Source organism: Aethalodelphis obliquidens, unplaced genomic scaffold (assembly GCF_003676395.1).
Source record: "Aethalodelphis obliquidens isolate GAN/ISIS:26980383/991018 unplaced genomic scaffold, ASM367639v1 scaffold19, whole genome shotgun sequence".
Lineage (NCBI taxonomy): Eukaryota > Metazoa > Chordata > Mammalia > Artiodactyla > Delphinidae > Aethalodelphis > Aethalodelphis obliquidens.
This window is the reverse complement of record NW_020837963.1, coordinates 27049301-27072275: the sequence shown is the minus strand read 5'-3', so window position 1 is coordinate 27072275 and position 22975 is coordinate 27049301. Positions and strand designations below refer to the sequence as shown.

The 22975-nt window shown below is 47.9% G+C and overlaps 1 protein-coding gene across 6 annotated transcripts in view; it reads left to right on the top strand.

Moving 5' to 3' along the window:
* The first annotated feature begins 46 nt into the window (after nt 1–46).
* Nucleotides 47–22975, top strand: part of ZNF516 (zinc finger protein 516) — a 112585-nt gene continuing 89656 nt past the window's right edge. For 3 of the 6 annotated variants that reach the window (XM_027118783.1, XM_027118782.1, XM_027118777.1), the window contains exon 1: nt 3712–3793. The gene's annotated coding sequence lies outside the window, so the exon portion shown is untranslated. Of the gene's footprint in view, nt 216–3711; nt 3794–4145; nt 5093–19054; nt 20560–22975 lie in introns of those variants that run through there. The other 3 variants (XM_027118779.1, XM_027118781.1, XM_027118780.1) reach the window with 3 other exon arrangements.

The window sequence follows — 22975 nt, the reverse complement described above, 5'->3', positions numbered from 1 at the left end:
CTACACCCCGGCCCCGGGGCGCGCGCGGGCGGCGCGGGGAGGGGGCCGGGCGCGTGGTGGGCCCCGCGCGCCCTCGCGCGTCCCCCGCGCCCGGGCGCAGCTGGCGCGGTCGGTCTAGTGCAGCGCTCGGCTCCGCGCCTCGGGCGCTCGGCTTCACCTTCAGAGGCGCGGGGCGTGCGCGTCCTCCTCCCCGGGCCGCCCGCCTCCCCGCCAAGGTAGGGGCCGGGGTGTAGGCGCGGCGGGGCCCGCGGGAGGGCGGGGGTCGCTGGGACCAGGCCTCGACGTGTGGGGGACCCGGCATGCGCCGCGGGGGTCGGGGCTCCGGGAAAGGACTCCGGGGCGCGGGGAGGGCGGTTCGCTTTCCCGGTGGCTAGTTGCTCCGCTCCGCAATTCCGGGAGAGGGAAGATGCAACTTCGGGCGGCCCAGCGAGCGCCCGGGAGGTGGCTTTTACCGCAGTGGAGGGGCGGGGTGGGAGCGCGGAGGAGGCTCCGGCTTTGTACACTTCGTCAAAGGCGACGCGGGAGGAGGGGAGCTCGGATGCGCTCTCCATCCATTAGGAGACAAAGAGCAAATTGCCTTACTTTAAAGTAAAACGCTCCGGCTAATGAAGGTGGGTGCTGGGGCCTCGGGGCCCGAGGAGCCGCTTCAGTTATTAAGGGTTTGGTGGATGGGGTCGATGCCAGTGGGCACCGAGCGCTGCTGCCTCGGGGACGTGCTTGCGGGGAGGGGCGTTGTTTCCCCCCTCTCCTGGCTGCGTGCCCATCAGCTGGGAGCGCATAAGTGACCCTAACATTAAAGGAGTGAGAGCCCGGAAGGGAAGTTAGGGCCGGAGTGGGGTTGGGGACGAGGGTTCTCGCAGTGACTGAGGCGGGGTGGGGTGACGGGGTCTGCGTGGCAGGGGCTCCTCGGAGATGCACCCAGCCTGGCGTGGCTGGGGGCGGAGGAGGTATTGATCGCGCTGTATACCCGCGTATATACTAGAAAAGAATACTTGGGGTGTGTGTTTGGGGGTGGTGGTGGTGGTGGAGAAGCGCCTCGTCTGCCATTTCCAGGAGGAGCTAACCTACTGAAGTGTTAAGATCAGTATTTAGATCGAACCGCCTCGTCGAGTTTTAAAGAAACTTTGTATGAATAAGTTTGTTAAAAGACAGCCGAGTTGGGTATTTAAAACAGTGGTTCATGAAGGAAGGTTGGTGTGCGGTGACAATCACCCGTGGTGGGCTGGGGAGCCGGTGGAGCTTTGCTATTAGGGACCCGAGAGACCGAGCCTTGTATCCGAAAAATGTGGGTCTGTAAGTCAGCCTCGCTTATTATCAGCGTTAATAAGCTCCCCGCAGCAGACCGGGATGTGACCAGGGGCTTCTGGGGTTGTGTGTCTCTGTTTTACTCATTCCGCTGGGCTTACTGATAAAGAATTACTTGGTCTCCGGGTGTGCAAAGATCAACTTGCTCAGCCCTCTTTTAAAATATATTCATTCTGTGCCTTATTTAATCCAGATGCACAGAAAGCCATTTGCTGCTTCATTGTTGGTTTACATTTTTTGAAAAGGCGACTGGTGTAACCTGTGGAATTTGAAATGCAAATAAAAGCCTGTGGGAGTCGAGGCAGAACAAATCAGCGTTTATAAAGTGGAAAAGATTTAATGTCTTTGAGATCATTGCGGAGGAAAAAAACTGGAGAGGGGGAGTGATTTTTCAGGGAGTGAATTGTGACGTCAGGTCTTTTTGGAAAAGATGTTATTTTTAAGGTCTGAAACCCGGGTATGTAAAGTGCTTACAGGAAAAACAGATTACAAGATTAACATCTGTTAACATGATCGTTTATCTCCAGCCAAAAATAGGTCAGTTCTTTCTTAAGGAAACACGATTGCTGGCGCATGCTTAAATAATAAAATTAAAATAATGAGTTCATAAGTTAGGACCAGTGTTTGTTCTAATCTGACCTGTGAAGAACATTTTTTAATTTCGAGATCAATGAAAGGTCAGAGTCCCTTTTGGGTGTTGAGAACAGCTTCACCCTGCGTCCATCCCCTCCCGGATGACCCCCTCCTTTTCACCGCGCTCTCCCTGTCCTCCCCCACCCCGATTGCTAATTTCCCCTTTCATCCATTGAGGAAGTACAAAATATATTTAAACGGATATTGTCTGACGCCCCCCCTCGTTAACGAAGGCAAACTCTCTCTCGGCGCAGATGGCTAACTTTCAGACCTCTGCTGTTGTTTTACCAATAAATGAAACGGTAGGGAAGGGGAAAAAAAGGAAACAGCCTTGCGAAGTCTCCCTGCCCCCTGGGTGTGAGTGACGGCTCTCCCGGCCAATCCGCAGCGGCTTTCTCCATCCCGGAGGTAATTTGGGGTGTGAGTGTGTACGCGCGCGCGCGTGCATGCGCCCATGTGTCTGCACACTGTTAAATCCGACCAGCCCCACGCGTCCTCAGGCTCCTGATTTGCACAGTTGAGAGCTGTAGACGTGGACACGCTTTTTTCTGAGTCTTTGAAGCTAGGTGGGCACGCGGCAGTCCAAATGGAGACCCTCCATCCTCCGAGTGTCCCCCCGTAAAGAATGGGCGTAAGAAGTGCTTTCGGATTCCAGTCGAAACCTGCAGACGGGGAAGAAAAGGAGTGATGCGATTGTGCTTCTCAGAGACTGGGGAATCGAAATGTGTGGTTCCTTCCGTCACGTTCCCACGCGGCAGGCGCGCCCTGCGCTCTTGGGGTCGGAGGGAGGGAGCCCACTCGCCGGGCGCTAAGCGTAGCCAGGTCGAGGATTGTTGAAACTGGTGTTAACTGTAAAAGTGAAGGGCAGCGTGGACCTTCCAACTTCACATTTTATTTTCTCACTGGCAGTTGATCCTTAGTCCATGGCGAAGGCTAGAATGTGACCTGCTTATGGTCAGAGTTCTGCTGCCCACCCGACTTATGAATGCGAAGGGCTGGCCGTGGCTCCCGCGCACAATGGGCACATTCACGGGCGGAGCGCGTCACGGGCCGCCACACGTTTCCTACGGGTTTAACCCGGCACCAACTTCCCTAGGAATACTGGTAGTGTTGTGTGTGGACACATGCTACTAGCCATGTAGCATCTCTGTTCCGTATTGGAGTGGCTGTGCTGCTTCGCCCTGGGACGGATGGTAATGCTGCAGGGAACGGGTTAAGGACCCACATGTGTCCCCTGCTTCCCCGAGACCCCTGGGAGGCACCCTGCTACCCGACCTGGTCCACGCACGGTGTGTCCGGCTGCAGAGCCGCGCGGAGGTCTGCCGGAGGGTCCACGGGCGACCCCGGGCGAGCTTCGTCCTCTCCCATCAAGATCCTAACTCGGTTACAAGGTGGTGTCCAGAGCCCCGCGCCTCCCGCCCGGGCCATTTCCGCCCCCTAAATCCGAGTACGACTCGATTCTCTTCCCCCCGCCCCCCAATCTCTGTGAGCTCGAGGATTGAGGAATGGGCAGAAGGGGGAGGCGTCGCTAGATTAAATCATTCCTATTTCTGTTTCTCCCGCTGGTGCGGCGCTGGGCCTGGGGCGCCTGGGGAGGCGGGGGCCCGGCGGGGGCGGGGGCATTTACCTGCCCGCCCCGGGGGCGGTGGCCTCTCGCGGCCCGGCTAACTGGGGGAGGGCCGTGGGCGGGGCGGGCGGGGCGGGGAGGTAGGGGAGGGCCCGGCCCGCCCCCTCCCCCCGGCGCCCGCCCCCCGCCCCCGTCATGTGGAGCGGACGTCACACGCCTGCACTGTAACCCAAGAAGTGAAAGAGACGGGGACCCACGGCCCAACTTCGCACCGTAACAAAGGCGGGGGTCCGTGCGGGCCGGAGAGGGTCTAACTGGGGAGGGATCGGGCCGGCGGGAGGGGGCGGGGATGAGGTTGGGGGTGGGGAGTGCAGGGCCCGGGGCTGCTCTGGGGCGGGAGACTGGGGGGCCCGGCCGGGGGGTGAGGGCCTGGTCTGGGGCGGGGTCGGCGCGGGGCGGGGGAGTGCGGGCCGGGCCGGGCCAGGCCGGGCCGGGCCGGGGGGCGGGCTGCGCTGGGCCCCGGCTGGGGCGGGGGTGTGCGCGGCGGCGCGGACCGCGCTCCGGGGGCCGAGGCGCGGCGGAGGCCAGGTAATTGGTTTCTATTTTAAACTTCACTTTGTCCTGGCGGAGGTGGGGCGGTGGGAGAGGCGTGGCCCCCGGGCGATTACATAAGTGTTCATACCTGACCTGGTGCCGGGCCGCGGGCAGCGCGCGGATTTGTGCGCGAGGGGCTGGTGGGCACCGGGCCCGGGCGTCCCCGTGTGGGGCGTCCGCGCGTGGAGTTGCTGCGTCCTGCTCGTGGGACCTGGTGCGTGTCGGCCGTGGGGACCCCCCGTGCCCTCTGGGCTGCGGCTGGAAGCCCCGGGGTGTCCGTGGTTGGGGGCCAGGCCTGCCGGCGGGGTCCACCGCGTAACAAAGGGCAGGGCTGCGGGACCCTGGGCCGCGCACCGCGCCGACCTAACGGCAGGTCACAAAAGTCTTCATTAAACGTGCAACAGACCTGCATTTCCCCCATGAACCTGCCCGTAGGTCTCCAGCCTTGATTAAAGATGACTTAAACATTGAGGTGCTCCCACCCCGTGGCGGTGTGATAAATACCATTAAAGGTCTGACCGGAGGAGAAGCAAGGGTGGTTATTCCCCCAACAGGATCTTCGCCAGATTATTTTTCGTGCCTTCCTGTTAGTATGATCGGAGTATTTTGGTTTAGGAATGTAAGTGCTACTTTAAGGAACTAGGCATGCATGCTATTCGGTAGGATGTTTCTACTGCCGCGCAAAAAAAAAGAGCTCGTTTTATCATTTGTTTGTTCCTCCTTCATTTTCTCTTGCATTCTTTGATTGTGGCGTCAAAATAGCTGTGTTATTTATATTGACACAGACTGGCCGGAATTAACTATCCCACATACCACTGCCGCGCAGTTTCCCCGCCTGTGTGCGAAACTGGAGGGTGCGGAGCTGGCCGGCCGTGCCTGGGTCTGGGAGTTCGGGTCCTGGAGAAGGACAGACAGTTTCACGAGAGCAATTCCCATGCCGTCTTGAATGGACCCTGGGAGACCCTGAGCTCTGAGCGAGACTCCAGTATTTTGGTAATGGAATTAGAATTTTGATGTGTTAAGATACAAATATATTATGTTTGGTTCATTAGTAAGGCTTTATTTTGTTAAATTTGCTAATTTGAATAAAATGAAACGTTTAGAGCACATTAACATTCTAAAAAAATAACAAGCCCCAGGGATGCGCCAGAAAGCTCACTGAGAAGAATGCGAACGTCTGTAAAATGAAACAGAACAGCCAAGGAGCATAGTTGGTAGGTGCAGGATTCAGCAGTGGAAAAAGAGAGAGGAGTTTTGCTTCGTTTCATTTCCGAAAGCTTTTGTTGTCAGCGTAATCTTTCCAAATGGCTTAGTATACTGAAACTTGCTCCATCAAGGACTTTTAACTTTTGGACGTGTAACTGATACTAGGCAGTGATGATTTGAGAATAGTTTTCATCACTGGTCTTAATCCCATTGTTATTTGTAGAGGACCTTGAAAGTTGACTGACTCATTTAGAGACTAAAGTTTCCTTGGGGCTCCGAAGTCCCCACATTTCTAACTTGATGAGACATCTCAGAGACCAACGCAGAGTGAATAGAATGGGAGATGTCTGTGAAAACAGGTCGATGCTGAAATCACCTTGTCTCCACTTCCGTGAATTAAACTTTAACTTCATTTACCTTACTTGCTCCTACGTGGAGATATTTGAGTCTTACAGGTGGAGCGTTCAATGGGGAGATTAAGTTTAGCAACAATTATGTGAAAAAGAAAAGGAGACTTTAAAGAAGAACTCAAAGTGGGGTCAACTCGAACAGATGGTTTTCAGCGTTACTAAACAGGGAAAAATGATAATGTGACCTAGGAATTTAAGTAGAGTTTAGTCATGGATGGTTCTTGAAAAACCAGTGCTCAGTTTATTGGGTTGCTGTGGAGTTTTATTTATTCCTTTTCCAGGATACGTATTGGTCTTATTCATAATTTACCAGAAGGACTCTTATAAAGAATTTTGTGGGAGTGGCTCTAAGTCTGGCTGGAGATTGTGTTTAGAGTTTCAGCTGCATTATACCTTAATGGCATAGAAATAGGAAACTGAAATAGAAGCTGACTCTCTTCAGCGGGAAGGAGCTTGTCCAGACGTGTGTACTTTCCTTTCATAATATATTTGTTTGCAGTGTGCAAGAGACTGCACTCTTTTGGTTTTTATTCCATGTTCGACATTGCTTTCAGTTATATCATTAAAAGTGGTATTTTGCTTATAATGTAACTGAATAAAGCAACTCTGTTGTGCAGGAAACAAATAACTTTTTCATTGGCGTTTGATGGCCAAATTTAGCTGGAGACAGCTAACCTTTCTGGGTGATAGGCATAGATTTCAGCTGAAGGCATAGAGCTAATGGTAGAAAGCAGAAGAAAGTGCAATGTATTTGATCAGATATCTGCAGCTATAAATATTTGAACGTAACATTCCTTCTTCAAAAGCAGACATCTTACATGCTGTAAATGTTTATACCTTTTAGCACTTGGATGGACTTATTCTGACACAGTCAATTCTTTCAGAAAATGCATCTCTTTGCTGCCCTAACCCCTCCCCCTCAAAAGCTCTAGAGGCTGTGGGGAAAGTTCCATTAACTCTCTTCTTACTGAACGCCGCCCAGAGGATACTAGTGGGCCTGTGTGCTGCATTGCCCTGGCCCCGCTGCCTGTGTCCCCTTGCTGTACTTACACCGGCAGAACTGGCACCCAGCACGTGGACCTGCCTTGGCTTGCTTAGCACTGGGCACCTTTGATCTTTTCTTCCGGAATTATTAATGTCTAAACAGGAAGAATTCATTGCATCACTGTCTTTAGCTCCCAGACCCTTATGCTCTTGGTAGGAAGCCTCATCTCATTTGGATTTGCATTTTTCAATGAATAGAGCCGTGTCAAGAGTGGATTTGTTCTGAAGTCTGATCAGGTGGTGTTTGGAATACATCTCCATGTGTGGTGGTGTAGAGGCAGGCTAGCGGGATGGAGCTCTGAGAAGGCAGATGTGAATGTGGAGTGTGGGTGTGCATCCCTGGGCTGCCATTCTGTCTGCTCTGGAGTTTGGGTACCAGCAATTTTTCGACTCTTGTTCTGCGCTGGGCTTGGTGCTAACTGGCGGCATGAGTCACACAGGTGACGGTGGCTCTCTTCTCCTTCCTGTCTTCTCCTTGGGGATGTCACCCCCAACCTTTTCCGTCTTATGACCAGCAGTATGTTGGCAGCAGCCTGTTAGGGTTTGAATGTGCCTTGGGACCACAAGAGTGACAGCATTTTTTAGATTCATGCCTTCGCTGCCATCCTCTCTGGACCCAGGAACAAGTGAATTGTGTGTGTGGGGGGGGGGGCGGTAGGGAGGTGGGACATTTCTCTTTGATGGAGGGGTGACCTCTGCCCTGAGGGAGCTGAGATCCCGCCCTACCTCTCTCACCAGAGGGGGGAGTGACTTATGGGAGGGCATATCCTCTTCATCCTCTGACTCTAGCTATGAATACCTTACAGTTTTCAGAAATTTCGACAAATTGTCACGAGCCCATTTTAAGAAAGGGGTCACATCAAATGTTTATTTAAGAAGAATTTCTTAATACAACAAACCTTATGGGAAAAATAAAGAAAAACTTTCACTATAAGTTTAAAATGTCTCATCCAGTTCTTTTAAAAGCATCTTTATTTTAAAATTAATTTTCTTCAAGAGAGGACTGTTTGAGGGTTATGACTTAATAGTCATAGGGAGGATACATATATAGGCACTGTAAATGCATTGCTTGTATTTGAAATTTACACTATCTGCTAAGGTATATCAAGTATATTTCAGACGGACTGGTAACAATTAGCAGTTGCAACTGTCTGTTTTGTGTATTCTTTATCCCTTGCGTCTGGCTACACGTGATTTGAACAGCTGAAGCTTTTCTTTCCAAAGCTAGTGCTGGTTGGAATATTTATGTCCGGAATGAAATGTTTTCCAGTAGCATACATCGGAATCGTAACAAAGTATAATTCTGTGGCTTTCAATATCCCTTAAAAGTAGTTTCCCGAAAAAGAGTTGGCATTTAGTCTTCAGTGCCAGTGGTACTGAAAGTTACAAAGCGGAAATCGTTAGAAACGCAACTATTTTTAGAACCCAAACATGTAAATATGTGTAAAATGATGAGTAAAACACCACACCGGTGAGTCGAAAAAATAAACTTAAAAAGCAGCTCCGTTGGGTTTAGATACGTTTTGCAAATATATTTCAAATATACGTTTTACAAACATATTTTACAAGTGTATTTCAACTATGTGTTCATTCGGTAGATTTTCTTTCTTTTTCTCTCTGTTCTTTTGTTGTTGATGATGCTTTGCTGTCAGGAATGTAATCAAGTCATCGCATTCCAAAAACTGACTTTAAGAGACGTGTATTTTATGTGATCGTGAGGTTCAGACACCTCCTCAATGGAGTGTTGAAAGTCGGTTGAGATATTAATGTATTTTATTTTCAAGACTGAAGTAAGCTGGTGTTTCATTCCTTCAAAAGCAGGTAGGCTTGTCTCTCACCGTTTCTGGCACCCGGAGGATCGCTCTTGTCAGCTCAGCCCTGGGGTGCAGCTGTCTTGTTACTTCTTGCTCATTTAGGGTATGGGGAGCTAGGCTAACTTGTGGTGTTAGCTTTCAGGATGTAGTTGAAGGGAGACTCTGAAAAACTGAGGTTCTCTGGTAAAACTCTAGTTTTTTTCTTAGGCTCTAAGAATTAAAGAAAAAGCGTTTTTCGGCATTATTTGGTCTCACTTGAAAAACCCTCCCCTCTTCACCTCCTCCCATGTGAAAAGAAAGGATATTTGTTTAGGAATTTTTGTCCTTTGTCTCAGAAAAGGGCAGCATGCGCCTGTGTTTGCCATATGGCACTGTTTAACCTATGTTGCTCGGGCTGACTTGGGCTGCATGAGGTACTGATTCATTTCAGCATTCCAGAATGTTCTTCGAAAGTGAGGGCAGTGAAGGATGCAACCAGAGATGTGCCGAGAGGCTGTTCCTGTCTCTAGCAGCTTCTCATTCTGTTGATATTTGAGGGCTGTGAGCAAGTGTCACTTTTTTTTCCTGAAATAATTTTTGTGGAAAAGAGTTTGACATTAAATGTTGGCTGACTGTGTTGGTTCAGGAAGACACACAGCCCAAAGTGAGCAGTTAAAACTTCTGCTGGTTGTAAATAGGCAGAAAGTTGGGCTAGTGAGACAGGACTTCCACTGTTTCGTTCCTGATTAACCTAGAGCTAAAAAAAAATGTGGTTTTTTTTTTTTTTCCCCTTAAAGAATTAGCTGTTCTTTTTTAAATGGATGGATGAACCAATGGACAGATGGGTGATCCTGTTCTATAATTTAAACTTTCGTGGTGCTGTTTGGGATTACCTAGATGTTTTCACCTTGTTTAGTTTACACGTGTTATTTTGAATTTTCAGAACGATGTGGATTTAATCACAAGGGTAGCTCCTCTGCTAGATGCCACGTCTCAGGAAGCTGTGGACGTGGAGAATCAAGATTTCTGCCTCCATTTTTAAGGTCCCATATGGCTGTTGCCCACCAAAGCTCACGTGTGTCCAGACAGTCTCCTGCTGAATCTGTCTCATTAGTTTTAACCATACTGTGTTTCCTGTTTTAAGGAGAGGAGTAAACACATTTATACTCATGCATGTGTGTTGCCTGTAAAGCGTATGTGGGCATATGTGGATGGGAAGGTACCTCTCAGAGAATCTGAGTGGTGTGAATGAAGGCTGCTTTGGGTGACATCATGTATATTGACACCGTCAGTGACCCGGGGCGATTTTTGTGCCAGTTGGAGAAAATCATTCACATTGATAACCATAGCCCCACCAGATGGAGATTCATCATACCGGAGCTTTTTGTGTCTTTAGCATGACCGTTAGCAAAACGGTGGTAATTTGTTCCTTTGAGTAACACCACGCGTAATTTAAATTAGTGATACTGTGATGACCCAGCCACGTGCTCAGATGGCTTCCTTAGTTCAGAGGTGGCTTTTTATGTTTTAAAACAAGAGGCAAGGACGATGATCTCATCTCTAAAACCAACTTGAAAAACACAACTATGAGTAAATAACTGAATTCCTGATGTAAGAATGCTTGCCATAGCAACGTAAACTTGGGACAGTTCTGCAGAGTCATGGGATTAGTGGTTTAGTGGTAGGATTAAAATTGGCCTCAGTAAATTACCCTGGTGACAGAAAAGCAGAATCTGTTCAGGGTTTTACAGGAAGATTGGCTTATCAGTTATTTTCTAGGTTGATGAAAGATTATGGGCTGCTTAAAATTTGAACTTTACAAAGGAAGGTTAATTTTCAAGTATCTGTAGGGACTGGTTAAAAAAAGAGGTTACAGCAGTTAGAATTTGGGATTTTGGTGCGTGTGGGCGTCCATTGACCATCCGTGTTCACTTAGCTACAGACGTTCAGAGGGCAGTTGAGAGTGTGCATTTCAGCCAGCGGTTAAATTAGGGCTTTCCAGTGTCCACGGAAATAGTAGACTATTCTGGAAAGTGCATTAGATCTTTGGGGCCACAAAGGCACCATTTAGACGCTTACTGAGCTGTACCTTCGTGGCCCGAGCAGGTTACGGGGGTGCATCGCTCCAGAGTAGGGTTTTCATGTCTGTCGGGAGTTTTCAATTGATACTACAGGATGACCATGAAGGGAAAAATTCACTTTGCTGGTTATTTACCTTTCTTTGTACGTTTATGTTATTTCTATTTGGACTTGTTTAAAAAGGCTCATATTGAGAGTTATATGTGTGTTATTTGCAGCTGACTTAGAGATGATATGGGGGTGAATCTGGGCATTTTACAGGTACTGAACTGCAGAAGGACTTAGTGATTCGCTGAGGCCACAGTGATGGAGCTGAGCTCAAACCCAGGTTTCCTGAGTCACAGTCTGGTCTCTTCCTGGTACCCCGTGCTGAGCGCACAGAAGAAAGTGCGGTCGCAGTCTGAGGTCAAGAGGAGCTTGTTGAGAAGGTGCAGGGCTGATCGAGCTCTGCGAATGTAGACCCAGCAAAGTGGTGGGTTATTTAGGACAGGAGGGAGAGGGCTCCACTTCAGTTTCACTTTCTGATGCTTAAATCTGTCTCCAGAGAGAAGAAAAAATGTTGACTAAATTTTTGCAGCTCTCCATGGGGATATCGTGTTAGTGGGAGAACTGGATAAACCATCCTACTTCAAGGCCACCCAGCATCACCGAACTCAGACTGGGAGGAAACGGGGAAGCCCCATCGTCACCCAAGACCTGGCAGCTGTGGGCACCCGTTCCCAGCTCAGCACGGGGCCCAGGTACAGATTTTCTTGGGAAACCCAATGGTAACACCCTACTCTCATCACTTTTTATAAGAGAGTAAATATAGAAAGCAAATCACCAGCAGGGGATAGAAAGTCCTAGAAGAAAAGAGCCAGCAAAGCATGCAGGGAAAGGGGTCCTCGAGGACCAGCGGTGGCTGAGATAGACCCGCAGTCTCTGGTGGGCCTCCTGTCTGAGGCCGCGGCAGAGGTGAAGCACACGCTGGTGCAGAGCAGGGCACGTGCAGGGCCAGGCTCTCATCGCGATGGAGTGGGTAACTGCCAGGTGGGCTGGGGAGAGCCACAGGGGAGACCAGAGCAGGTGGGCACCTTCCCTTGTGCACATCTTTGGTGCAGGTGGACAAGATGGCAAGGAAGAGGAAGACAGGTGGGGGAGAGGGGCAAGCCGACCTCGGTGAGACCACACTTCCCTTTTCCCTGTTGGCGATGGCAGCTCAGACAGGTGACCACGGCACCCATGGGACGGGCCGGCGGGGTCTTGCTCTGCTCCTGGATGCTGTATAGGGGATCCGTTCCCTCTGCCTGCTCCGGCAAATTTGGGAGCTGGGCCAGGGTGCAGTGAATTTGTCTTCATCGTGCAAGAGCCGCTTAGAAAACCTGTCTCCTTTGCGTTCTCCACGTGGGCAAACATAGCCAACATTCTAGGTTTTCTCTTCAGGGGAAAAATCAGTAAACTGAGACCCAGATTTTGCATTTTGTTTTCCATTCTCTGAAGAAGTTAGTGCTGAGTACTTCTTCATTATTTTCCTGACACTATGCCCTAGGTAGTTTGCTACCTTTCTAGACATTTCTCAAAATACGTAACGGCCCATGTAAACTCGGATTGTAGAGGTTTATTTAATCGGTGTATGGACATCACCCTGTATTCCCTTCTGTGAGGATTTTGGCAGAGGCTTGTGGGAGAATCTGGTGATTGAAATCCTGTTATTCGTCTGTTGGTAGGAAGAGTTTGCTTGTTTCTCCGCATTGCATAAAGGGTGTGAGGTACACACTTGAGGTCTACATTAAATATAGAGTAAAACTTAAATAAAAGTCAAGAACAAGGAAGTGGGATAATAGGTCCTGACAAGGGGAAAATAGGATTCCATATCCAGATCGTTGTGTTCCCTCCGGTGGGTATACTTGGACCAAAATTTATAATCTGAGCTTTCTGATCACTAAAACAAGAGTGAAACAGGGCCATTTATATGTCGAATTGACAATACAGGCAAAACTCACCAGTTCTGTGAAAGAGAAGCCTTTTCTAGCCTGGAACCCTAAAGGAGACTGCTCACGTTGATTTGTGTGTGGACCTCGTTCACAGGCCACGTGTTTTCATGTAGACGGTCTTCAGTGATGCTCTTAGGGTGGGTCTGCGGTGGCTTTCCAAAGGTGGTTCCTTGGAGCTGCCCTGGCACAAGGAGCCGAGGGCATCAGAACACAGTACCCTGCACTGAGAGCTATGTTTTGAATCACCATGACAATATGATCCCAGGTATTGAGCATTAACAGGTTCTCGCTGTATTAGAAATTGAAGTTTTACTACCAAGGACTTATAGACGTGAATCAAATTGGGCAAATGCCTGAAAAACCAGCCCCCCCCAAATAAATAGCTCATAAATGCTCTACCAAGGCTCATTTCCTTTCCACAAACATCCATCTCACACCCGCTGTGAGCAAGGCTCGCACATTCTGTGTGTATTTTGTTTAGTATTCATAACAGTTAGGAAGTCATTCTGGTCCCCTTCCCCCCACTTCCTTAACCACTGAGACTCTCGCGGGTAAGGAACTGGGGTTATCTGAGCAGAGCATCTTCTGGGCAGTCACCTTGAGTTTGACCTTCCTCATGCTGTTGAAGCCTAGAGACTTTGAGTCTTGGTCTGCGCCCTCCGGAGTTGTGTCACTGTGGAGATCATGTCGTGGAAGGCCAGTGTTCCTCTTCCCGGCCCCTCCCCCTTTCTAGGCGGCCGGGGTTACTGATGGATCCCCAGGAGGAGCTGGGAGCCAGTGTCAAGGGTGCCCTGAGCTGGGGCCGGCCACCTGAGCGTGTGGGCCCCCGCTCAGCACATGGCCATGTCTGCTGTGAAGGTGAGCGGAGGCTTCGAGTAATCAATCCATCAAGAAAGAGAGTGGGGCTTCCCTGGTGGCGCAGTGGTTGAGAGTCCGCCTGCCAATGCAGGGGACACGGGTTCGTGCCCCGGTCTGGGAAGATCCCACATGCCGCGGAGCGGCTGGGCCCGTGAGCCATGGCCGCTGAGCCTGCGCGTCCGGAGCCTGTGCTCCACAACGGGAGAGGCCGCAGCAGTGAGAGGCCCGCGTACCGCAAAAATAAAAAATAAAAAAAAAAGGAAGAGGGTGGTCTGGGGATTTGAAGCAGGGAAACTCCTGCATCAGCATCCAGCCGTCCAGCCAGCTAGCGGGGCTTGGCCCACCTCAGCTGCCTTCTCTCCTGGTCGGCTTACCGAGCCTGCACCAGAGCCCAGAGGGGCCTGAGCTTGGGAAACAGGGGTCTGTATTTGCAAATCTCTAGGGCAGGCGTCGGCAGCCTTTTTCTTCCTCCCTCCTTTCCTCCCTCCCTCCCTTCCTTCCTTTCTTTCTTTTTTAAAATTTTTATTAGAGTATAGTTGATGTACAATGTTGTGTTAGTTTCAGGTGTATAGCAGAGTGAATCAGTTATACATATATATATATATCCACTCTTTTTTCTTTTTTTAGCTTCTTTTCCCGTATAGACCACTACAGAGTATTGAGTAGAGTTCCCTGTGCTGTACAGCAGGTTCTTATTAGTTATCTATTTTCTACATGGTAGTGTGTATATGTCAGTCCCAATCTCCCAATTTATCCCTCCCCACTGGCAGCCTTTTTTTTTGTAAAGGGCCAGATAATAAATATTTTGGGCTCTGTGGGCCAGAACTTCTTGTTAGAGCTAATTCACTCTGCCTTGTAGCAGTTATAGCAGTTGTAGCAGCCACAGACAACACGTCAGTGAGGAAACAAGCTTCCTTTGTGGACACCGAAACTTGAATTTCATGTCATTTCATGTGTCGCAAAATACTGTTCTCCCTTTGATTCTTTTCCAGCTACTTAAGAAAGTAAAAACCATCCTCAGCTCACCAGCCACACAAAACAGGTGGCGGGCAGGCTGGCTTTGGCCTTGGGGCCACCGTAGGCTGACCAGCACGTGAAGATAGTGCTGCCTGGTAGATAGAATGCTGCTGTCGTTTGCAATTTTCCAGTTACCCCATGGAAAATGGTTAAAGAAGTGGGTAAAGTGAGTAATGTGTTTTATTTAACCCAGTAGGTCCAAAATGTTCCTTGAACACGTAGATGACATAAAAGTTACTGCTGAGTTAGTCTTCGCTCTTTATTTCACACTAAGCTTCGGACATCTGGCGTGGATCTTACACTAGGGCTCAGCCCGATGTGGACTCGCCCCTTCAGCCCCCGTGGAGATGCGCGGCTGCGGGGCTGGAGGTGCTGCCTGTGCAGGCGCCCCTGCCGTCAGCCAGGGCCTGCTGCTGAGGTCCACGAGGAACCTCCACTCCTCCAGTTCAGCTGTTTGTAGACAAGGACTCTAAGGGGAGATACGATACTTTGGAAATATCTCAGTCGAATCCGAGCAGCTTAATTAAGGGAGAAAAGTTCTTTTTTACCACTCTCAAGCCAGGAGCCGGGGTCGGGGGGCGCTGGGCGCTGAAGGGAGGCTGGGGCCTGACGCCGCATTGTGTCTGTCCCTTGGCGAGTCCCTGGTAACTTGGCCCAGCACGCTGGGAATCGGGAGCTTTCCTGTCTCCCTGTTCCCTGCTGCCGAGCCCCGCCTCTGCTGTAGCATCCAGAAACTCAGAAGTGTTAATCCCGGCTTGCAGGTGTGTGGGAAGGAATTGTAGTAAGAGGCAGCCTCTGGCTTCCAATCCAACATCCAGTCGTGGTGCCTTTTGGCCAGTTCTGGAGCCGGTATGCCTTTACTTGTTCATCTGTGAAATGGGGTGAGATGCTGGCCTCCTCCGAGGGCCAGTTAAAGGACGATGTGCCTTGTTCCCGAAAGAAAGGGAGCGGAAAGCAGACTAAATTACAGATGAAGGTCACTTACCCGAGAATTTCAGAGCACGGAAGGATGGTTCCAGTTTATTCTCTGTCACATCTAGTGGTAATATGTAAACGTATAAACTTTACATCCAGCATAAAAAAGCATTTGGTTCTTCCTACTTTTTGCACATTAAAAAAAAAAATCACCTGTTTATGTTACAAAGGAGGTGAGAATTGTGGTCTCATTCAATTAGATCGATGTACCTTATATGGAGCATATTAAACCTTAAACCTGTTTTATCCTCATTTGCCACCTTTTTGTTTTGTTAGCCTCACAATATAAAAAGCAACTTTATAAAATATAGAAACTGTTAACTTCGCTTGGGGGCTTAAAGTGTATCTGGAGTGAAAACCCTGGGCAGAGTTCATTGATTATTTTGTACATCGTTGTTGCAATGATGGTAGGACACCAACAAAATGCTCTTTGTTGGAGGAACAGAATATTTTCCTGAGATTATGCTTTTGCAGGGCCTCTCCCTGCATTCTTCATGGATGAACTCGTGCCGATCTCATTTCTGCTCCCAGGTCCTGGGGATGTGAAATACGGTTGTTGGATGAGAGCTCAGTACACTTTGAGCTCTGTATCAAAGCTCGTGAAAGTGCTGACGTAGGGGGTTTTCACTTAGGAGGGCCGTGTGGATGGAAAGGCCAAACTTCTTTTCCTCAAAATGGATCTGGAACCAGCGTGTTTCATCAGTCTTTTTAAAGTAGGTCATTTCCATGTACTACTATTAGTAATAAGAAAAATGAAGATTCTTTCCCCCCAAATGGGTAACAGTAATGTTCAGAAAAGGTGTTTCTCAGAGGGAAGAAAAAAGTAAGTAACTCAAAGCAAATGATCTCCTTTAAAAGATGCTTCTGGGCTTCCCTGGTGGCGCAGTGGTTGAGAGTCCACCTGCCGATGCAGGGGACACGGGTTTGTGCCCCGGTGCGGGAGGATCCCACATGCCGCGGAGCGGCTGGGCCCGTGAGCCATGGCCGCTGAGCCTGCGCGTCCGGAGCCTGTGCTCCGCAACGGGAGAGGCCACAACAGTGAGAGGCCCGCGAACCGCAAAAAAAAAAAAAAAAAAAAAAGATGCTTCTTTCAAGGAGCTGAGGGTTAAATACAGTGTCATGAATTTGTGTTCCTTCATGTCAGCAGTATTTTTGACTATGATTTGTGTATTATTCATGTGCTGTTAGGTCCTGCCCCGGAGGACTTTACAGTGGGCCATTTTGTGAGTGTTGCAGAGTACGCTTGGGGATGGTTTGCCAGCCAGCTGGAAGGGGATTTCTAGGTATAAAATTGCAAGGGAGTCACATTGTGTTGGGATATTTATTACCTGCCACAGGTAGGCACAAAACCCTGCCGTTTTAGAAGAGGGCGCAAAGCTAGTCTGTATCCCCGTGTGTCTCAAGACTGCTGTTCCGTGTGGTTATTAGGTTTTGTCACGTTTTGAGGGTGAGACCTGGTGGAATTGCTTCCTCATCCTGGGGCTGGCCCTGTTCTTTGCCACGATGCTGCGGTTTCCCTGCTATTCCTGCCTGTAAATCCAGGTTCAGGTCAGCAAGTTTTTTATTTAGAGTGAAGGTCACGTTCCATATCTTGCCCTATCCATCACTGAAATGCTTCTTTGGATAGTTAAATGGTGTTGAGACAGACTAGAATTCTGTTTACTCTCTTGCTTGTGGACTCGTAGTATCAGTGTTCAGGAAACTTACCGGACTTAAAAAAAAAAAAAGATCGACTAGCGTTCGGGTAGGATAACAAAGTCCAGATCGACATTGTTCAGCTCTGATAAAAAGCACTGTTTCTCTTTTTCTGTTTCACTGGCCCAACAGAACAGTGCTTTGGAGACGTGTGCACGTTTAGGCAAAGGGATGCTTCCACTCCAAGGAGAAGTGAGAACTTCTTAGGGTCACCGTTCTTTAGTGTGTGGGCCTGACATTCTTCGCAGAGTTTTCTAAATTCACATGCATCTCGAGTTGGATTTCATAAGTTGGCTCTTATCTAGGGAATGATTGAAGGCCCCAGAGCCAGTCACCCCAAGTTGGCCGTACAGCTGGGGCACTCAAGAGCTTAGGCAGTTTCTACCCAGGCACGTGACATTTATGGGTATTCATCTGCCTGGGGATCTGCTAGTCAGATGGACTTCAGTATGACAATAAATGCAAGTGTTCTGATTAAAGCATCCCTTTCTTAGACAAACCATGGCTGGGTTTGGAGGTTAGTGGAAAACAGACACAGGACTGCAGGCTTACATTGAATCACTCAGGGCAGAATTTCTTTCCTGTTCACTTGCAAGTCACTTTGTTTAATTCACTTTAAGATGTCTGAAGTTGGAACTACGAATATGAGCTCTGTCTTATTTTTTTTTAATAAATTTATTTATTTATTTTTGGCTGTGTTGGGTCTTGGTTGCTGCGTGAGGGCTTTCTCTACCTGCGGCGAGCGGGGGCTACTCTTCGTTGAGGTGCGTGGGCTTCTCATTGAGGTGGTTTCTCTTGTTGCGGAGCACAGGCTCTAGGCACACGGGCTTCAGTAGTTGTGGTTCTCGGGCTCAGTAGCTGTGGCTCGCGGGTTTAGTAGGTGTGGTGCACAGGCTTAGTTGCTCCGTGGCATGTGGGATCTTCCCGGACCAGGGCTCGAACCCGTGTCCCCTGCATTGGCAGGAGGATTCTTCACCACTGCGCCACCAGGGAAGCCCTGTCCTATTTTTAACTGAGAGGAATTGTAGCAGCTGAGCACAAGTGGGGTTCCTTTCCCGTTACCCCTTAACTTTGTTTCTTGTGTACCATCCCATTTGCTGGAAGGGAGTTGATCTGAATGTCATTATTCCAGGGAATTAATATGAAGCTATACATTTAAATTATTGAACCAGAATTAAATGTGGACAGCTGGGACCCGAGGTCCTATACTGTATTTCTCTTGCATAAGGGGGTAAAGACACACAGTACTTCACTTTGAAGACATAGAGATTTTCAGAAATAAATTATATAGAAGTTCACAAAATGCTACGAAGACACAGCACTTTTCCGTTAGGGGTGGGTGGTGTGGAATTCACGGCAGATAACACGTTAATTGATTTTCAACCACATAGTTGAGTAATTGAGTTATAGCCAAATACTTAGGGTAGCGTTCCACTTGCCTAAGTTAAACTATTCCTTTTCAGATAAGTATACAAAATGCAAAGTTCGTAGACTGCAAAGACTCCATCATCTTTGCCGGCAAGATATTTACCATCCAAAGAGGAAATTGCATTTTGAGAAAAAAGAACGTGTGAGAGATTTCACAACATGAATGTAATTTTATTTTATGCAGGCTATGATTTGTTGAATGCCTTCTAGATCCCAGTCGCTGTATTAGGCGTTTAAATCCAATAATAGCTTAATCAATATATGTAGATTTTTAATATACATATATAAACTTTAACTTAAAAATTAAAATCTGACCATGTTATGTGAGTTTTCCTGCAACTTAAAAAAAAATCATTTTCCCAAATTAGTCCTTTTTTAAAAAGTGTTTTATTTTGTAATCTTTATTTATTATTTTTGCCCACGCTGCACGGCGTGCGGGATCTTAGTGCCCCGACTAGGGATTGAACGTGTGCCCCCTGCAGTGGAAGCACAGCGTCCTAACCACTGGACCTCCAGGGAAGTCCCTGCAACTTATTTTTTTTTAACATAACCTCACAACTTACTCTTTAAGGGATGGGTGGAGTACAGATGATTGCACACCCCGTCTGTGGTTTCCAAATGCCCAGTATCCAGTGTGGTCCATTCTGACCCATCAGAAGGGAATTTGGGGTGAGCATCGGCCAGTGGGAGTGGGCCAGCTCCCGCCAGGTGGATGTCGCCCTGGGGAAGCTGCGCTGTGTTTGTCCCCGTGGGGAACTTTGTGTTGCTACCCATTTCCTAGTGTGCAGTATACCTCTGTGATACACAATTTTGTGCGCGTGTGAGAATGTTTCTTTGGGCTGAGTTCCCTGAAACGGAATTTTTGGCAGGAAGGGGCATTTTCATGGATGGATGTGGACGCATTTCCCAACAGGATATCAAAATGCCATTTCACAGCCCCGGCAGCAGTCAGGGACCTGTGGCTTTCTCTTTGTCAGCACTTGGTGTTATCAGTCTAAGTCTTGGGCAACTTGATAGGGAAAACACCGCATTGTGTTTTAAAAATTTAAAGCCACATTTAGCGTTTCTTAACGTTTGTTGACTATTATTTCTCTTGTGAACCACCTGTTCACTTACTCGGTCGGTTTTTCCACTGAGTTATTCATGATTTGCTGCTTTGTAGGAACGTTTTGTTTATTAGGACAGTCGCTTTGTGCTTTGTTGTTGCTCCCCAAACATTCAAATCGCCTACATCTGAGTTGTTTCGCAAAAGGTGTGTGACTGAAACTGATTTTTTTTTTTTTTTTGCATTTGATGGGTGAAGGAGTGTGTAACAATTGTTTTGATTTCTTACCTGATTATTGTAATGGTTACTTTTTCTCTTGATTCCTGGATAGATTTTGGGCATTTATATTTTATTAAAAAATTAGTAATTTCTTTCAATATTATCACACTTGTTAATGTTTTGAAGAACATTGTATTCTTTTAATTTTCCTTCCTTTGGTGGTCAGTAGACCTAATTTTCCCCAGCCCCTGCCTTTTTTTCTTTTGATTAGGCCAGCTTGTCATTTTTCTCCTTCATTGGGCTTATCAAAGAGCCAGTTATGGACTTCATTTATCAGTTTTGCTGTTTTTTTCTGATTTGTGGTCACCTTTTAAAATTCAAATTTAAGGATTTTACTTTTTCTTTGTTACTTTTTGATTTGACTATTTCAGACGTATTTTCTTTATTTTTAAATCCTGCAGCTGGTTATACTTTCAGCTTTCTGTGTGTCCCATAAATTTTGACACAGAGGAGTTTCAGGAGAGTTTTGCAATTGCCCCGTGATCTCGTCCTGCCCCAGGAGTTGTTACAGAGAGTTTAAAATTTTCCAAATGGGTGGACTTTCGTTAGCATTGTTTTTGCTTTCGCTTGTTACTTTCTGGTATCACAGTACTATGTATGGAGCCTGGGAGAGCTGTGCTGCTTCTGATTTAAGGAACTGTTAGAGCCCATCTTTGTGGTCAGCATGCAGCCACCTTATCTCCTATTGTCACTTTAGCAAAGTGGCTGGTGTGGGGTTTGATACTTACATACTAGATTGAACTCTACTTTTTAATTCAAGGCTTCTATTTTTACCTCTTTAATCTGCCAGGTTTAAGAGAGATTTGTTAATTCTCCCAGATCCATTTTCTCTCTTTTGATCTTTCCATGTATTCACTGGGGTGTTTGCTTTGTGTATTTTGTTCTCTGTTATTTGACTTTAAAGGTGTAGGACAATTTTATTCTTTGTGATTTCTTTTTTTTTTTTTTTTACCCTTAATCATTATAGTATGACTTTTGTGCAATTGAATGCCTTTTGAACCATGAATTAAACTTTTCGTGATATTTCTGTCTTCACTGTTGTTTTTGTTTGCATTTTTCTGGTATATTTTGTCTGTGTGTCCAAATTTTCTGAGTTCCTTCATTTTGGGTGTCTTCTGCACAGGGCATATAGTTGGATTTAGTTTTTAACCCTTTCATTGAGTCTTTTGAATAAGTAGATTCCATTTATATTTTTTGCTGAAACAGATTTCTTAGGTGTTCTTTCCTAATTTTTAAAAAAAACTTGTACCTTGTTTTACGCTTTCTTCTTTGTTCTCTGTTTCTAGGTGTATGAATTATGCTTCCTCTCCTTTAATCCTTGAAATCAGAAGGTAGATAGAAAGTCCAATGTTTTCAGTTTTACTAGTGGTTATATTTATAACTTTTGCCTAAACCCCTGTTTCTCAATGTATCCACTTCAGTAACAATATAATTCGACTTCCTCTTTGGGAAGGGTGAAGAAATGAGTATTTCTGTTACCTTCCTCCCTTTCTTTATCTCTTCCCCTCTCCCCACACGGTATTGTAATTCCTTTTTTGGATGTTGTTTTAGTCTACTATTGTTAATTTATTATTTTACATTGTATATGCTGTCTTGCAAGAAATGTAATAATGACATGTTTATATGTGTGTCACAGTTACTTAGACTTGATTCTATTTACACTTATTTCTTTGCTTATTGGGTTTAGTGATCATTACCAGATATTTTTCGTTTTTATTTTTTTGCCTGTGAGTTCTTTGAATGTTCTTTTGTTTGGCCGGATTCCCTTTCCAAGTAGATGGGAAAGGATGGTTCTGGGGAGGACAGGAGTCCTTGCTGGAGTTAGCTTCCTGAGCAGGAGAGGGTGCTGGGGAAGGAGGGAGCCTCGAGGTGCTCGTGTGTGTGTGCGCGCGCGTGCGCACGTGTGTGAGCACGGCAGGTGACGTCTGAGAGGTTGTTAGGGGCTGTGGGTGACCTTGAGGGTGCTAGGCTCTGTCCACAGGGTAGTGGGCGTCCTGAGGGCTCTCACCAGCGGTGAGGTGATGGGTTCTGGGTGACCCCTCAGTGGTCTTCAGCAGGGGGCTCGCAGGCGGGGGGACTGAAGAGGGGGCTGTTTAGGGAAGACGGTGCAGGGCAGTGCAGAGGGAGGGTGGTGCTTGGGGCCAGACCCGTGGCTGTGAGACTGGAGAAGGGGGACCCGAGAGGGGCATTGGAGGGTGTGGTCCTGGAGACGTGGTGACGGATTGGGCCAGTTGGAGATGGAGGGAGGCCCAGTGTAGACGTGGTGAGTGCGGGACCCGGGCTTCGAGGTCTGGCCCTGGTAGAGGCTGCACCCAGACAGTGTGGTCCAGCTTCCTAAGACTGGCAGCGTCTCCTGCGCTGGGCCAGGATCTCCGTCCAGTTACATCATACGATCTGTGAGGCCATCAAATGTTCGGGAAGAGGCCTGACTGCTCCTGCGGGAATGTTTCGACAGCAGTGGCCTGGGCCTCCCGGATCCCAGAAATACTTGTGTTCCCTGCTCCCCCGACAGAAGTGGGCAGGTGACAAAGCACTCAGTCCACACACGGGCACAGTAAGGGCCAGAGAAATGATGCAGAGGCCACACATCCCGGTACAGAGAAGGGGGCTGAGGCCCAGGAAAGCTCCCTGCGAGGGGTTGCTTCTGTCTCATGCCAGGTGGCGGAGGGGATGCAGACCAGCCTTCTCCCCTGTCCCACCAGGATGCTGGTGGCAGAGCACGCCTGCCTTCTGAGTTCAGGAGGTTGAGGGTTTGACGGCTGTCATAACCTCTGAACTGATGATTCATTGCGCATGCTTGTAGAATTATCCTTTAAAAGTTCTTAATAGCAATAGTGTTTTTATCTGATTCTAATTTCTTCTGGCCAGCAGGTTGGTGAGGGAGACTGTAGGTCATGTCTTTGATGTGGGTAGAATAAGGCATCTGAAAGTTGTCTTTTAATTAATCAGCTTGCAAGAATACTTTTAAGAAAATTACTTGGGAAGGAGAAAGGAATATAGAAGGAATTTTAAAAATCAGGTTTATTGAACTTTATGGAAACACTGTCAAGGGAAGGGTAAGCCGTTGCAGTGTG